The sequence below is a fragment of the Amblyomma americanum genome, chromosome 1, assembly GCF_052857255.1.
Source record: "Amblyomma americanum isolate KBUSLIRL-KWMA chromosome 1, ASM5285725v1, whole genome shotgun sequence".
NCBI lineage: Eukaryota > Metazoa > Arthropoda > Arachnida > Ixodida > Ixodidae > Amblyomma > Amblyomma americanum.
This window is the reverse complement of record NC_135497.1, coordinates 217,299,010-217,317,275: the sequence shown is the minus strand read 5'-3', so window position 1 is coordinate 217,317,275 and position 18,266 is coordinate 217,299,010. Positions and strand designations below refer to the sequence as shown.

The 18,266-nt window shown below is 46.4% G+C and overlaps 2 pseudogenes; both read left to right on the top strand.

Annotated features, from left to right (window-relative positions):
- Positions 1 to 14,976: 14,976 nt before the first annotated feature.
- Positions 14,977 to 15,115, top strand: LOC144116723 (U2 spliceosomal RNA; annotated as a pseudogene).
- Positions 15,116 to 17,836: 2,721 nt separating this feature from the next.
- LOC144116698 (U2 spliceosomal RNA) lies at positions 17,837 to 17,975 on the top strand (annotated as a pseudogene).
- The last annotated feature ends 291 nt before the right edge of the window (positions 17,976 to 18,266 follow it).

Genomic DNA, 18,266 nt, shown 5'->3' with positions numbered 1-18,266 from the left:
TGCCCGTGAGCTGACGCCGATATCTATAGCTCGGACAGATATCGGTGCCTCACCGAGGCTCGCTGGCGTCTCCTGCAGTGCGCATGCGCAGACCGGTTTTGGCGTACGCCAAGAGCGCCGGCGCTGAGCGCGTACGCCCAGGCAGGGCCCTTGGAGTTGGCGCTTAGGAACCGGCGCTTAACAGCTGTCGCTGTAAAAAGGATGCTCACACGAGAGTAACAGGAAACCTAAGCCGGACAGTCGTACTGATTTGTTTCCTATAGTCGTGCGTGGAAGCGTACACAAACACAAAATAAGGAACGCCGATTAAGTACAGAAAGAGTTTCAGTATGTCTTGTTATCTTCCCCCGGCAGGGATGTCCGGAAAACTTGATCTTCTTTACCCAACTTTGTATCAGATTATCCCGCCAAATTCTGGCGTTCGGTCTCCCCAATCTCAAGAATCAATAATGAGTTGGAAATCAAAGGTGTTCTGGTCGGTGATGCTCAAACAGCATCTAATGTATTCAGTTAACATTTTAAGTCCGTATTTACTGATGACAATAATCTTTCCAAAATTTGAAGCTTCACTCCCGCCTCTGGATGACCTTGTAGTTAATGAGCATGGCATTTTAAGCATGGTGTTTAACCTTGATGTAAAGGAATCACCTGGACCAGAGAACATACCTAATGCCTTTTTGATCAGAAAAGATATGTACAATGGACATCTAAATATTTGTTTGTTTTATTTACAAGGTCCTTAAATGAAGGTCAAATTCCGAGAGACTGGGGGACTGCTAGAGTGAAACCGCTTCATAAAAGTGGAGACGAGCGATTGGTCAAGAACTACCGCCGTATTTCACTTACATCGGCTACTTGTAAACTACTTGAGCACATTATTCACAATCACATATCTAACTTTCTCGAAGCTAATAATTGCTTTACTAAGTACCAGCATGGATTCAGGAGGGGTTACTCAACTTGTACACAGCTAGTCGAAACTATACATGATTTTGCCTCGTCAAATAACAATGAAACGCAGATTGATGCCATATTTATGGACTTCTCGAAAGGTTTTGATAAGGTTACTCACGAAAAGTTAATTTATAAATTAGACACAACACTTCATAACGAACAATTAGTAAAGTTGATTTCAGCTTACCTTTCAAACAGAGAAGAATTCGTTCTTTTTAACGATCATTCTTCTGAAAGGATAACAGTTCACTCTGGCGTCCCTCAGGGCTCTGTTCTTGGGCCTTTGTTGTTTTTAATATATATTAATGATATTGTCGCCAACATTCTTGTGAAAATTGGGCTTTACGCTGATGATTGTGTAATTTATACAGAAGCAAGAAATGTATCCGATGAATTAGTACTTAATAGTGTGTTGCAAATTGTTTTCGCATGGTGTGAAGCATGGTAAATGTCCATTAATTTTGAAAAACTGTACTAATAAGAATAACTCACAAAAAGAAAGTATTACCTTTCGATTATTGTATTAACGGCACGGCACTGACAGAAGTAACAGAATATAAATATCTAGGCCTCTGGGTCAGTAACAATCTTAGTTGGAATAAACATATTAACTTCATAACGCGTTACGCTTTTCGTAAACTGTTTTTCTTTAGACCGGCATTGCGGTTGTCTAAACCCATCTGTATGTCTACTTGCTTAGAAATTTATTGTTCTGCCTACCTTAGATTATGCTGCTATAATTCGGGACCCGTTCACACAAACTAACATGAATCAATTAGAGAAGGTTCAAAAGAGGGCGGCACGGTACATAATAACAATTACCGACGGAGATCAGTAACACATCTGCTAATCCAAGATGGCCTTCCGACAATGACTGCTCGAAATCGTTGTGCAAGACTTAAATTTACGTATCAATTGATTAAAATACACTACAAAACGAAACCCACCGATTTGCTCGTTTTTTTCGTCCAGATATGCGACGCGACAACGACACCAGCTAACTTTAACTTCATTACGCGTTATAAATAACTGCTTTAAATACCCACTCCTTCCATGAGCTCTTTCCGATTGGAATAACCTCAGTAACAATGAAGTGATGCAGCCGTCGCTCACGTTGTTTTCGCAGCATATCACATATGTAATTTTTTTTATTTCACAGTTCTTGCAGAAGGGCTTCAACTTGCACTGTTATTTTTGTTTACTTTTGCCTGTTTTGTTAAACTACTTAGCTTGTATTCCCACCCTGCTAAAATCCCAACACCGGGATAGCAGTGTCAATAAATAAACAATAAATAAATAAAAATAGTGCTTCCGCACAGGAAGCTGGCACCCGAGCAACTCCTTCCGCCCTCCTACTAAGAGCTCTGAAGTAACTTGCCCCGACAGTTCAACAGGGATAAACGATTCAGGTGAGGGGCAAAAGGTCTTCGTCAACGTGCCTTTCGCGCGTCTGCTGTTTCGGTCCTGGAGGTAGCGTCTCTTCCAGTGACACTTTATCTCTGCAGATGGCGAGGGACGTTGCTGCTTTCCTTGCCGGCCGCATAAAACGGTGTAAATAAAAATGTGCACAAAATCAGCGGTAATTTTGTCGCAAGAACGTACAAGAGTTTCAATTGTGTCAAAATTTTGCAGATATACTTACCGCATCACTGACGAACTACAACAGCATGAAGATCAAACAACAACGCTGGGAATTAATGTGTCATGTGATCTACTGAAGTTGTCAAATAGCTGTGAGGTCAAAATACGGAACGTGAAAATTTGGGGCAGCACATAAAAAGCGACCAGGCGTTTTTGGTTTCTTACCAACTGTAAGTGACAGCGCGAAATAAAGGAAAATAGGAGAGGCAAATGTGGTACAAGGACAAAACAGTAATTCTTAATTTATCATTTTATCACTACGTGTTTCATATTGCTTAGTTAAGCAATAACAGTCCGGAATTTGTTTCACTATGCTACTCATGGTACACCCATCCTAGAGATAAACCAGCAAATGCAAGAGAACATAGCGAGTTTGAGCGTAGAAGTATTAATGTTTATAGAACTTTTTGATTTTATTTGGTCTTTCTATTCCACGAGTCATTGGACGAAATCCTAGACCAAAGCTGTAATTTTGAATGAATCTTAAACCGTTTTTGAGAAGAAAGAGAGCAGTAAATGGATAATGGCTAAGATACACGTATTGTATTTTGTTCAAGCAAATTACAATAGGCTGGAATTAATTGGCGCATAAATATTACCGGCAAAAGAAGTAAAATTTAACCTTGAAGTATGCTCTTTGCGGCACCGTGTTCAGCCACTTCGTCCGGTTCGTTCTGGCTTCCATTGCGGCCACCGAACGCTTAATCCAAAAGCTCAAACGATTCCCGGTCTCGTGTTTAACGCTTGTCCCTGTCTTGTCACAGAGGCCGCCTGTCAGACGAAACGTCTCATTAATGCCTGGACAAAGCAACCAGGTTTCCACGCAAGCGACCCTATCAGGCAAAACAGACAGGCAGAGGGCACAGTCGCAACTGAGTCGTGGTTGCGCAACGAAATGCCTCTGGTGCTGCCATACTACACCTGTCAATAAGCGGGCAGGCCAAAGACAGTGCTCACACACTTGGACGCTTGTAGTCCAATCAATCCGGTGGGAGCGAACCGTTATCATTTTAGAGTGAGGCCCGCGCGCGTACATTACGCGAGAACGGGACGGGGTTACCCAAGAAGTATGTACGGGACAGCCATCACGAATCGACACGCACACAGCAGGGCGCCCTCGTCGCCTCGTCGGCGGTCTACGCTGGAACAGAATCCTCAATCACCGGCAACCTTCACGTGCCTGCACGCTCACCGTGAGCGGGCGCGACAGAGAGAGAGAGGCTGTAACCAACGCAGTGCTGCGCTGACATTACACGGCCGACCGATACCCCCGCCGCCGCAGCGGCAAAGGGGAGCGGGGGCAGGGGAGGGGGTTGAAAGGGGTGGAGGGAGCGAGGAGGAGGGGTGGGGTTGCGATGCGAGAGGAAAAAAAAGTGGACCGTGGAGAGCGAGGCCGTCGCATGGGGCACGCACGATGTAGCCGCGCGTGCAACTGCAGACGCTGGCGCGCTTCGAGAAATGCCTCTGTCTGCCGATGACACCCCCCCCCCCCCCCGAAGTCGACTGCGTTAAAGTACGATTTCTCGTTCCGCCGTCAGTCAGTGTTGGTGCGCTCAGTTCTTTTGTTCAGAGCTTGCAGAAAAGAAAACCAAGAGTCGTCTCTATACGCAAGTGCGCAAGTGATAAAAAAAGGAAAAAAAAGAGGAATGACATGGTGCATGCACTCTATCTTCGGCGCAGCGTAAGACACGCGCCCACTAACAGCCGATGTATTTATCGCTATGGCTCCAAACTTAGATGAAAGTAGTGGGCCCAATTTTCTGCGGGATAAAAAAAAAGGAAAAAAAAACGACACATATCACTCGAGAGTCCTACTCATCTCTTTACCTGCGGCGCTCCTTAATTTTCCCCTCAGGCTCTTTCAAGCTGCTGTCTATTCAGCGCCACTGGAAGCGCTGTAGTCCACGACGCGCGAATTCACTGAAAGGAAATTTTCAAGACACTGAGGAGCCTCTTAACTACATACAAAGTAGCTGGTCTGCCTGACGTATGCCCGGCTTTTTGCAACGCTTGACGATCGCGAAATCCCTACAGTACCAGATACCGGCTCATGTGATCACATGTTCTGGCCACAAGCCTAATGGGTACGTCGTACAAGTAACGCCAGCCATCACAAGTCACGCGCATGCAATTCTACTGTGCAAAACATGCTGCTATAAAACCCTTCACCGAGATTACGACATCACATACGTGGGGTGAACCAATACGTACAGCCTTTGTCCCTTATCGCTACAATGGTAGGTTAGATACCGCTCCTGATGAGCGAATTCCGAAGCTTCGGCAATGACCCGTTTAATGAGTATTTGTAGACAAGAGCGTCCGCACCGAGATGGCAAAGTGCTATTCAGGCTCGCCTGCGTCGCATCCAGGGTTCACAATAACCCTCAGAGCAAAAGACGGCCGATGGCTCGTTAAAACGACGCCACATCTGCTTACTACGTGCTCTGCGCGGAACGAAAAGCTACACTTTCGTGTTTGGGGCACAGACTACACTTTGCTAGGACCACGTGAGGCGCCGACAGCATTCCGGCTTTCACGAGTGCTTCGCGACTAAGGGCCTCTGGGATGCAGAGGGGCGTGCGGAATGCTTCCATTCATGTGCTCATACATTAAAGATAACTGCGGCTCTGTGACGCACGACAGACCGACGGAATCACTCGAGGCAGAAAAAAAAAAATGCCTTGCGTCAACATACACTTGTGACACCGACGACTTATGAGCAGTTTGATCAGCGCAGTAATGCACGCTATACGAATCCAACCGGGTGTCAGTCTCAATATCATGGTTTATAATAGCTTCCTTAGAAACATGCACGCGTTAAGCTAAACTTCACGCACATACACGCGAAAAACTAAAATGGCAGTTTTGTGATAAAGTTTGGCTACTGGCGACGCTAGGAGGGCCGTCTTGTGGTCAAAATGCACCTTCACTTTCCTTTGAATCTAGGTGACGCGAGCTGCACTATCATTTGCAACTTCTCTCACTGGTCCCTAGTACGAACTGTACAGGTGGTATGCACTAGCTTACCAACCAGTACGGGCTCCCCCGACCTGAATGATGTCACATTTCTACCCGCAAGCGACAATTTTGCTGGTCTGAATAAAATAAAAATTAAATAAAAAATATTCACGTGGATGGTGAACTTGGGTCACTTTAACGATTTTTTGCTATTTAATTTTCTAAGAGTCACAAGCATATGGACTAAATTTCTGCTCTCTTTGCTAAAGAAATGCTCAAAGAGCGTACGTCTACCTGCACTCACGTATTTGTAACACTTTTCTGCATGCTTCACCTCTGTACAACTGAAACCCAAAGCTGATCGGAGTGCGATTAGCCAGAGTGCAAGTCGATGCTCATTGAGGTCTCCGGAGCGCTCGAAAACAGCTGCAAGAAGATGTCGTCAATCTCTGTAACCCCACCATTTTGGTTTTGCGACTGCGTGCGAAATGATAGTGCTATCTTCTTTCACTGAGCCCAAGTTTTGATGCTGAGAGCCGCGCTATCTCGTTGCAGTGACGCTGTACTTGAATGTTATTGTGTAAACATACATGTTTATTGTCGACCGCCTTTTCGTTTTAAAATTTACTTACCTTTCGCTTCCTGCCATAGCACCACTAGATATGTCTTCTGTTTTCTTTCCCAGTTCTGCTTGCACAACGTGTAAACAGTGAGCCATTCAAACAGTGCTCATCAGCTCAACAAAGCGAATTTAATGCAGTGGGCGCAAATTCTCTTCTGCACTCCCGCCCCATTCCTCTGCTTTATTAAAACTGTCTCCTTTTCTTCGTTCTTGAGCTAACATATCGAACTAAAAGCTAAGGTCTATGAAAGGCCGATTGAATGCATTCATGGCACTGCTTGGGTGTTACCGCGACACACAAGGAGTGGACGAACCGATAGCGACCGCACTTTCAGTTTGCTTATCACTGTACATTCTTCGCATTTATCTGCCTGACATTACCTACCTTCTCTGTGAGGTGATGCAATAAGACGGAAGCGGAATAGCTAACCATCCATCTACGTATAAGGGTGTTATAAGGGTTGATATGCGTTGCGGGAATCAAAAGGAGGCACTAATGTTTGCAGCCGCCTAAAGCAAGTAGGAGTATTTTCTGTTTTGGCTGATAACACTACGAAAATTTAAATGAATTCAAGATCACTCATGTTACTTTCAGGGCTGCGCAGATGCCCAAGAAGTTTCACTACATAATTATAGTGCGCCAAAAAAGAAAAGCTCTATGCAGAACGTTTAACTGTACGAAGCGAGGAAGTCGTTTCTTGTGTGCGCAGTCACTACGTTCTCCTTAGCGAAGTCAGCTCCACGTGGTAGGCAACGAAGGCAAGGGTGGGCAAGTGGTGCTCGTTAGTGATCTGGCTGCAGCAACACGCCTCAGGGCGAACGCGAGGCGGCTGCGCTGCATGTGACAGCGCCACCATTATTAGAGCTGGGTGTCCACCTTTCCCTTCGCAGCGGGCCTCGCCTGGGTGGTCAAATGTCCGCGAGACATAACACGACGTGCGTTCACAGTGGAAGCGACAACCGGCGGCGTGTCGTTGTTAAAGCGCTATCTTCGTTCACGTCATCTTTCTTTCCGCCGCAGCAGGTGCGAACAGCTGGAAGCGAACCTTAAACCGAAAACGCTTTGTTTGAAAGCTCTTTTGTAAATTCGCTATTCATCAGAAAAAAATGTGAAACCCAGTACAGTGAGGAACTCATTATAGCGGACTAATTCCGCTTAATTTATTTTTAGACGCGTCTGTTCGCAATTCACTTTGAGGCATTTTCCGAGACCATGCCCCTCCCATAAAAGTCGGTGTATAAAAAATCATGGCTTAATAAGTTTTGAGGTCACTCCGCTCGAAACAGCCAAGACCCCAAAAGCGACCACCGCCGATTCTTTCGAAAAAAATTACCTTAGTTGGTGATTGCGTGAATGGTGTTTCAACGAAGTATTTTTCTCTAAGAAAAATGTTTCGCTAACGTGAGCGTTTTTTCAAGTTTGAGCGAAGAAGGCTAAAAATTTTCATCTCAAATGTAGAACAGGACACAATGATAATTGTTATTTTAGAATATGTTACTTGCGTTGTTCTTTTATTAATGAAACCATACAAGAATTTTTCCTGTGTACAAGGTTCAGGAAAAAAGGAAAAAGAAACGTGTGGTTTTCGCAATTTTTTTGCAGAAACATCATTAACGTCTCAGCCACAATAATGTTTGCTGTTTTCATCTGATATTTTAGTTTATGCTAAAAGTAGTTAGACATTGTTACGTAAAGTACGGTTCCTTAAATTACTTTCTAAAGTTAGCAAAAGTGACTTTTTACTGAGATACAGACATGAGTTGAGGATCAGGGTCCTCCAGATAACAATAATTGAGATGGCTGATTATGTACGTCGGCTTCCTTGCTTGTGATCTATAAAATTTTACTTCTAGTAAATATTGTTTGGACGGGAAAAAAATTTTGAAGTCCGCAATCTTTACTAGGCCTGAATTAGTACAAATTCTATTTTCGCGAACTTTGCAAGTGATTTCCTTAAGTTCAGATCAGTTCAGTTCAGTTTATTACCTTAAAAGCCCTGTTTTTTCGGGGGTATTGCTTTGAGCTACCTTTGTGAAAGTTAGGCAATTAGTAGCTTTTTTGGGTGAGGACAGGGGGAGGCGGAGGGGGGCTGAAACCGCCTGATAGACGCATTTGTTAATAGCCAGACGATAGCGCGCTACCTCATTGTGACAGGTGAGCCACACTGAGATAAGCTTACAAAAATACGCGGTCGCGACCAACTCAGTCACGAGCAACTTAGTCGCGGACAACTCCGCCGCCAGCAACGGTGCATCACGTTTATTTCTCCGACCTGGGCTGCTTTTGTTTTGTATATTCACATGCTGGCTCACGTTATGTTGAGCACCCCGTACAATGGACTCCATAACCTCAGCTGACAGATATTTCTATACTTCATGATAATTCACGACACTATTTTTGTAATGTCCTTATTAGTTTTATATCTTAAGCAATGTGCAGCTGTACCATACTTTTGTGTCCTTATCGCTATTTTTAATGCTCAGGGAGTAAGAACCTAACCGTTTTTTCCTTTGTTTTCCTATGTCAAATGATGTGCTAGACATTTTTATGTGCCTTCATTGCTTCACGTCATAATATGCTGTGCTACTCATGCTCCTTCTGTACCCATTTCTTCATTGTGTACATTGTCGACTTGGCCTATCACTGCATTTTGTGTTTGCTCCTAACCGAAATTTGTTTTTCTTTTGCGCAGATAATTGAATCTATTGTACATTTGTAACTATTGTCTTCATTATTCTTTGTTACTAGTTTCTGATCGGTGTTTGGTCTGTGTTCACTACTGTTTTGCCTTTGAGGGGATAAGGCCTTAGTCAAGCTGCGTACGCAGCTTTTTGCCTTATCTCCTCCACATATATGTAATGAAAGACCAATAAATAAATAAAAAAATGCGGTTGCCGAAGCCGAGGTCATAACACTCCCCCTTTCACTCCTTCAGCTAGTTCTCCACCTCCTTTCGGTGAAATGCGCAAACCCCGTGGCACGCTTCTGGGAGACGTTGAGGAATGGCTCGCATATCTATTAGCCCAGACGTGAGCCTCGCAGAAAGATGGTCATTTTTGTGGCATTAATCGTAATATTCCAAAGGCAGCATCCGTACGGGTTAGTGCAGTTTGTTCAGAATTGTTATAGATATTTGCTCTTTTTTAGTAGAAAAGGCCAATGTCCCATTCTCACCGTAAAACTTCAGTGCATACACCCGTGTTCGGCAGTCAACGACAAAGAATAAAGTTTTAAACTTGATTAAGTAGAGTGTTTTAGAGAGTTGGCTTTAATTTATTTACAATTTTGCAGCACTTAAACTTTTTTCACTGATGTCCGTCGCACTGTCGAGAAGCAAGGTCGGCTTCTTTGTGTTCAAAGCAAAATTACGTCAGTGGCTGATTATTCGGACATGGGAGACTTATGAAAGGCATTATTTTAATACCCAGTAGTGGCCGACAAGATTCGCAGCAGATGCTCAATGCGATTAATAGAATCTGTCCGTAAAGAAAAGGTACGTCTCGCACCAAGCTCGCTGCTATTGTTATTGAACACGACGTGCCGCTGTTCAGGCGAAAAAGAGGGTCCTTCTGCCAACGAAAGGTGCCCTAAAGGAATGCGGCAAAAATACGATGGAGACACACTGAAGGCACGAAGACAAAGGAGCCACCTCCTTCGTGTAGACAGGACAGGAGCAGCTTTCGCACACAAAGTGTTGCAAGCGAAAATTTCGCAACATTTTCTTTTCCAGTTTATCGTTGCGTTTACGTGCCGCTGCAGTCGTTCGATTTAAATATCTGGGGCAGAGGTCCCCGCCACTTTAAAAAAAAGCACGTGCAACCATAAGATGTGATGAGACGCAAGTCGAGCTTTCTTGGACATCCTTTTTCAGTGTGAGGCGACTGCGGAATGTGGTAAGATGATGTTTTGAACATATCGATATGAATCCTCTAACCTTCCGAAGCGTGGCAAGATATTGCTTTCAAAGTTTGTCCGCCTCTCGCACTCAGTAGTTAAGACTTCCATAAAAAAAAACAATACCCAGCAACTCTGGACAAAAGCATTTTAGAACGGGAAAAGGTTTATGAACGCAGCTTTTTCGTATATGGTGAGATTTCAGTGCAACAATGAATATAACCGTGGATCTTCCGTCCGCAGGGTTTCGTTCTTTTAATATTAACGCTTTTTCTATTGTCAAAAGCACTCCCGATTGGTGTTTTATGGCAGTCATAACTGTTCGATGCGAGCGATAGAAAAAGTTTAAAAGAAATATTTTGGTTCGCATCGGAAGAATGAACAAGTACCTTGAATATTTCCGTGATAGTCGCCTACAATACTCGAATACTCAAAATTTTTGTCCAAGAATGCTGGACATGATAGCATAAGACTAGAACCGTTACGAGGAAGGACCTGCTGATATATTGATTGCTATGGTGCAATCTTAGGACATGCGAAAAAACCGTTCTCATAAACAACTTCCTGTTGAAAAAATGCGCTTGTCCAGAATATCTGGGCATGAAGTCTGCTTAAGCAGTACAGTATTGCTTGTGTACATTTCGCTTTTATCACATTTTTTGACGCCTTCCCATTGCGTCGGTCGATTTAATTTCGTCGTCGCCTTTTCGTTCCCGTGTAGCGTGGGCTTCTGGTGGGTAGATGATTACGAAGTGTGTATGGTGCTGGATGGCGGTGGGTGCAAATTCTATAAGGAGCAGGTGGGTAGGCGTGGAGGTGGTGGGTGCAGCCTTCTGGAGGGTAATTGTGGAGGAGGGTGCATGGGCGGAGACCTTCTCGAGGATGGAGTTGGGTGGAATCCTTCCGGAGGGTGTATATAACACACACACACACACACACACACACACACACACACACACACACACACACACACACACACACACACACACACACACACACACACACACACACACACACACACACACACACACACACACACCCACACACACACACACACACACACACGCACACGCGCACACACACACACACACACACACACACACACACACACACACACACACACACACACACACACACACACACACACACACACACACACACACACACACACACACACACACACACACACACACACACACACACACACACACACACACACACACACACGCACGCACGCACGCACGCACGCACGCACGCACACACACATGTCATGTAATACAGTTTTGGATGGTCCCGCATGTGTCCCTGTATTGACTGGGAAACATTTTATGTAGAATGTGTAGATTTGAGAATGTTCCTTTCGGCAGCCTTCGCCAGCCGACCGCTTCATGTTGTGTCAAAGATGAGTGGGGTGGTGGATATATTGCCCTTTTGCTTCTGTGATGGTTTAGTATTTCCGCGTACGTTGGTTCCACCGTCACAGTGGTATCCGGGTCCATTGACTGTCCCGCTCGGTATGTAAGCTCGCGAGCTAGACTGTCGGCCCTCTGGCTGCCCTCTATTCCGGTATGACCCGTCACCCAGAAAATCGTATGCTGTATCTTTTCATTCGGAATCCCTGCCTCGAGGAGGATTCGCAGCGCCCCTTTGTTGATTCTACCTGCCGTGTAGTGAATGCATGCTTCTTTGGAGTCTGTGAGTATTATCAAGCATCTGTTTCTACGGTAACGCTCAGCCGCTGCTAGAGCTACAGCTGCTTCTTCCGCCTCTTTTACCGTGCAGCTCTTTAGGGTTGCGCTACTTATCAGCTCTCCCATGTGATCCACGGTCACTGCCGCAACTCTATGTTCTTTGGTGTTGTGGTCCCACGGGTATAGGGCTGCATCCGTGTATACCACATTGTTTTTAGTGGCCAGGTGTTTTTCTACGTATTCTGCTCGCTCTTGTCTTCTGGCCGCGTGCAGATTCGGGTCCATATTCCTCGGTAGGAGGCTAGCTTTCAGTGTCTGGCGAAAAGAGTCTGGTATGTTAGCCATCTTATCCTCCGTTTCTTTTATGTTTTTATAGCCTAACCTTTTAAGGAGCACCCTGCCGTTGGTTGACTGCTGGAGCCTGTACAGCTGCGCACCCAGTTGCGCCTCCTTGAGCTCTTCAAATGTGTTCTGAATACCTAGCTTGAGTAGCTTGTCTTTCGACGTGTTTCTGGGCAGATGCAACGCCGTCTTGCATGCTTTCCTGATGGGCTTGTTCTCTCTCTTGTTGCGTCATGTTGTGGTACGGGAGTGAGTACGTGACCCTGCTGACCACCAGGCTCCTGACCAGGTGGGTTCAGTCCCCTTCCTTCATGCCGCTCCTTCTTTGCGACTCTCTCGTGACCATCCTGCTGACTTGCTCCGTCGATTGCTCAAGCAGGCCTAGCGTGTGTCCGCACCGTTTGCTGCTCTGGATTCACATGCCGCGGATGCGTATTATGTCCTTCTCTGGTATGAGTTGACCTTCCAGATACACTTCTATCTTTTGCTTGGTTGTGTTCTTTCCAATCCTCAGAATTCCCGATATCTCGGTTGAGCACGCGAGGCCTCTCTCCTTGACGCATTGTTCGACGCATGTTGCCGCCTTCTGAAGCTTTTCTTCTTTTTGGCCCAGTGATCCCTGATTTACCCAGACCGTGATGTCTGGATGCCTTCTTGTGAGTCGAAGTGGCGCAAGACAGGTGGTGCCGTGAGGTGACTGCGCAAGGTGTTGTAGGCGTCGGTGCTATTCGGTGGCGGCATCTATGGGAGCCACTGAAACCCCCCACCGACTCACTGAATAAAAAAAAATCCCGTGCCGAAGAAGGGGTTCGAACGAGGGCCTTTGACGTTATAGTCGGAGACGCTACCACTTCGCCACGACGGCTCATGCCGTAACCGTCAATAAAGGTACATCTAGTGAATGCACTCTTCCAATGCAGAAGTCTGTGTTTCGCTACGTATATCCTGGCCTAACAGAGCTAGGCCATCAGCAACTTTTCTTAACTGCCTTGTACCTTGTCTACCATCCCTAATAAACGACTTGCGTTGAGTAGATTGAAGTTGGCTGGCACAGCCGGGAATGTTTCGCCGGGCGAGCGTGCGAAGACACAAGTGCTCTTTATACTGCGAACTGCCTTGTACGATCACCGACCACCGTGCCATCATAGTTTTTCATCGACCGTGGCGATCATCTGATCAGCCTTAACAGGCTCCTTCAAATGTTAACTAACACTTCAAGTGGCACTTGTAGTCCCTCTGCTGTTCGGCGCTTGTACATCGAGGCGCGTCAAAAACAATACCATGGGGCCCGCAAAGCTCATAGACGCGAAGCGCCATAAGAAATAGAAACTCTCCTGGCCGCCTGTGGCGCCGCCAAGCATCGGTTTTCTTTGCTTCCAAGATTCAGTTGTCTTTTGTCTGTCTTCCTTGTGTGATAAAAGTGCACTATCGATTTTAAAACAAAGCTTACTCCAATATTGAACCGCGCAACCTTCCTTTGTCAGCCTCAGAGATTCTCGATCCCCATGTAGGAAGGAAAATTCCTCCAAGATGGCGTCTCTTGTCCTATGACGTCATCACGCTTGTACTGGCGAGATTGGCCAGTGGCGGCGATACCTGTATTTGGGTTCTTGCTATTTTCTACCTTACAAGAGCTTTGTTTTCAGTAAGAGTGGCGTTTTTGTGATCAGGAGCTGGTATTCTATCGGTACAAGCCAACTTCAATTTCTCCTCAGTGTCCCTTTAACACCCCTCCTCCTCCACTCAACCTCATCTGATCCACTGAAATGGGTCTAAATAAAGTTTTTCACAACCAACCACATGACGCATGAAATCGAGAAAAAATGGCTCGCGTTTCAGCATTGGTAAGCATGATATGAAAAAGCACACCATGTACCCGAAAGCGCGGTTAAGGGGTCCACTGACCAAGGGAGCCAGTTAGGCGCGTTTCCTTTCCTCAAAATCAAGGGTGTCTACCCGTGTTCTGTGCGATACACTGCACGGTAAAGATCCCCAGGTGGTTGAAATTATTCCGGAGCCCTCTAACGCGGCACCTCTTTCTTCCTTTCTTCTTTCACTCCCTCCTTTATCCCTTCCCTTACGGCGCGGTTCAGTTGCCAGCGATACATGAGACACACACTGCGCCATTTCCTTCCCAAAAAAAACAGTTATTGAATGATTATTATTATTATTATTGTTATTATTGTTGTTTTGTTGTTGTTGTTGTGGTGGTGGTTGTTACAAACATGGCACGCAAACAGTGCACGACACGCGCAACAAACGGGCTGTTTCTACACCCGTAAGCCAATTTGGTCCTTGCTGACCGCCTCCCATTCCGACTAACTCAGCGCTTTTTCGCGAAGCCATCATCACAAACACAATATGGCGCGCTGGATCGGTTGCGATTTTCGGCCGAACCCTACCCCCTCGAAAGGAGAAGCCTCAATTCAAACCATTTTACCTTCTTTTCCTTTGCCACGCGCAAACTCCTTTTATCAGAGCCAATAAAAGTACGGAAAAGCTTAAGTGAAGGCATGGAAAACACGGGATTTTTCTCCTAACCAGAAGCAAACAAGCGGCACCAATAGCTGCCCCACACCCTATCGTCGTATGTGCATGAACGCGTCCACTCCTGCATTCTCTTAAGACGCCGTTTACTATTTCGATTCAAAAACAAATATGTTCGGCCCAAATAGCATATCAAGGCCAGCCGCGGTGACACAGTGGTTAGGGCGATCGTCTACTGACTCGGAGTTCTCGGGTTCGAACCCGACTTCGGCGGCCGCGTTTCGATGGAGGCGAAACGCAAAAGGCGCCCGTGTGCTGTGCGATGTCAGTGCACGTTAAAGATCCCCAGGTGGTCGAAATTATTCCGGAGCCCTCCTGTACGGTACATCTCCGGACCCTGTAGAGTATCTGTTACGGGTCCAATTGGACTTATTTTTCGAAATGTGGCGGATAGTTTGAAGGATGCTTCACTCCCGCCATTGGTTGGCCCGGTATTGCACTACCTCCGGGATCGGCCTTGCCTTTAGCGCGTCTTTTCTATAATGTCTTTCTATCCCATCTCTCGACTCTCCTACTATCTGCACGTGGTAGCGATTGTGGCTGGGCTAGAGCCAGTGAGCAGGCCTGTGCACTTTCCTTTTTTTCCTTCCTGGCAACAACAGAAAGACAGACGGACTTTCTTCCAGGCGCCCGCCGATGTGAGGCAGATATTGCGCCATTTCCTTTCCCCCAAAACCGATATTCAGTTTTCAATGCCTGACGAAATCCAGCAGTAGACACCACGTTATTCTTTTTTATGCACATAAACATATTTTGTACAAACCGAGGAAAAATTCGAAACTAAAATTAAAACGCCCCGATTCACGAAATTCCTACGGACTATGAAACCATTTTACTTTTCGAAGATGCACTTCTATCACGACATCGCAATGCATTATAGAAATTCCCGCCAAATGTACCCCCTGCTCACCCTTCTCTGACCAAAACCGAGCAGGTCTCGGCAGCTCTAGAAAGGCAGCGACCGAGCTAAACCGAGGAGAAGGGGGGCAGCACCCCCAGGAAGGGGGCGGCGGCCCTTTCGGACCCGCGGAAGTAGCGAGGGACCAAGACCTCGAGGAGCACAACGCACGAGACTGACGTAGTGGCCGCGTCGCGGTAAAAAGCTTGTCCTCCTTGCGTGGAGGGAGCCTAACCGATTCTGTAGGCATTTTCAATAAAATTGTTTTCTCTCTCCCTCTCTCTCTCAAACCGAGCAGGTGGTATGGCGTCGATTACAAACCGCCACCGTTCCATCGCCTTTCCTCCTCTTCCTCATACATAGGTGTTGTCAGTAAGAATGAAAAGGGAAGTGCACAGGCCTGGCCACTGACTCAAGCTTAACCACAATCGCTTCCACGTGCTCAAAGTAGCAGAGTAGAAAGATAGAATAGATAGATAGGATAGAAAAGACGCGTGCTATAATGTCCCTGGCCGATCCAAGAGGCAGTGCAATACCGGGCCAGAATGGCGTGCCCAGATCCAGACTTTTCCACTACCTTTCGGAATGTCCTCCCCCACAGTCAGTACCCACAATCCCCAATCCCACTTATTCTTCCTGGGAGCCTGCTTTACGGACCGCTCAGCCTGCCGGCCAGAAATGCCTGGTGGATCGGGCATTATGTGAGGCACAAGCCCGTGGACTCCTGGACCAGTAGGAGACCACCCTGGAAGATTTCTTCTTTCCTTTTTTTCTAATAAAAGTAGTTTCCATCCATCCATACCGGACCAACCTGTGGCGGAAGTGAAGCAAGCTTAAAGCACTGCGCCATATTTACAAAATTAAGTTTCATATCTTGGGTCGAAATGGCACCCGTAGCAGATATTAAATCCCCTCATATACAGGGGGGAGAAATCTCCTACCTGTCACTACGGATTCTAAACGCACATATCAAATTTGCCCAAGCAAACCGAAACCTCCCTTCCAAGGGATAGAATCACAGGAGGGATGGGAGGCTGCTCTGCGCAGCTCACAGGCGTAGCTACAGCTTCACATCTAGAGCGGCCATCTAGAGCGGCTCGAGGGCCCGTCGCCGTCCTGCTCAACACCTCTCCCCTTCACCCAACCTCATCTGTTCCACTGAAATGGGTCTAAATAAAGTTATTACCAACCAACCAACCAAACCACATGACGCATGAAATCCAGAAGAAATGGCTGGCGTTTCAGCATTGGTAAGCATGATACGAAAAAGCCCACCATGTACCCGAAAGCGCGGTTAAGGGGTCCACTGACCCAGGGAGCCAGTTAGGCGCGTTTCTTTTCCTCAAAATAAACGGGGTCTACCAGTGTGCTGTGCGATACACTGCACGTTAAAGATCCCCAGGTGGTCGAAATTATTCCGGAATCCTCCACTGCGGCACCTCTTTCTTCCTTTCTTCTTTCACTCCCTCCTTTATCCCTTCCCTTACGGCGCGGTTCAGTTGCCAGCGATACATGAGACACACCCTGCGCCATTTCCTTCCCAAAAAAAACAGTTATTGTATGATTATTATTATTATTATTATTGTTGTTGTTGTTGTGGTGGTGGTGGTTACAAACATGGCACGAAAACAGTGCACGACACGTGCAACAAACGGCTGTTTCTACACCCGTAGGCAAATTTCTCGCCACTTTGAAAGCCTTTTTGTTCCTTGCGTACCGCCTTCCATTCCGACTAACTCAGCGCAGTTTTCGCGAAGCCATCATCACAAACAAAATATGGCGCTCTGGATCGGTTGCGATTTTCGGCCGAACCCTACCCCCTCGAAAGGAGAAGCCTCAATTCAAACCATTTTACCTTCTTTTCCTTTGCCACGCGCAAACTCCTTTTATCAGAGCCAATAAAAGTACGGAAAAGCTTAAGTGAAGGCATGGAAAACACGGGATTTTTCTCCTAACCAGAAGCAAACAAGCGGCACCAATAGCTGCCCCACACCCTATCGTCGTATGTGCATGAACGCGTCACTCCTGCATTCTCTTAAGACGCCGTTTACTATTTCGATTCAAAAGCAAATATTTTCGGCCCAAATAGCATATCAAGGCCACGCCGCGGTGACACAGTGGTTAGGGCGCTCGTCTACTGACCCGGAGTTCTCGGGTTCGAACCCGACTTCGACGGCCGCGTTTCGATGCAGGCGAAACGCAAAAGGCGCCCGTGTGCTGTGCGATGTCAGTGCACGTTAAAGATCCCCAGGTGGTCGAAATTATTCCGGAGCCCTCCTCTACGGTACATCTCCGGACCCTGTAGAGTATCTGTTACGGGTCCAATTGGACTTATTTTTGGAAATGTGGCGGATAGTTTGAAGGATGCTTCACTCCCGCCATTGGTTGGCCCGGTATTGCACTACCTCCGGGATCGGCCTTGCCTTTAGCGCGTCTTTTCTATAATGTCTTTCTATCCCATCTCTCGACTCTCCTACTATCTGCACGTGGTAGCGATTGTGGCTGGGCTAGAGCCAGTGAGCAGGCCTGTGCACTTTCCTTTTTTTCCTTCCTGGCAACAACAGAAAGACAGACGGACTTTCTTCCAGGCGCCCGCCGATGTGAGGCAGATATTGCGCCATTTCCTTTCCCCCAAAACCAATTTCAGTTTTCAAGGCCTGACGAAATCCAGCGGTAGCCACCATGTTATTCTTTTTTATGCACATAAACATATTTTGT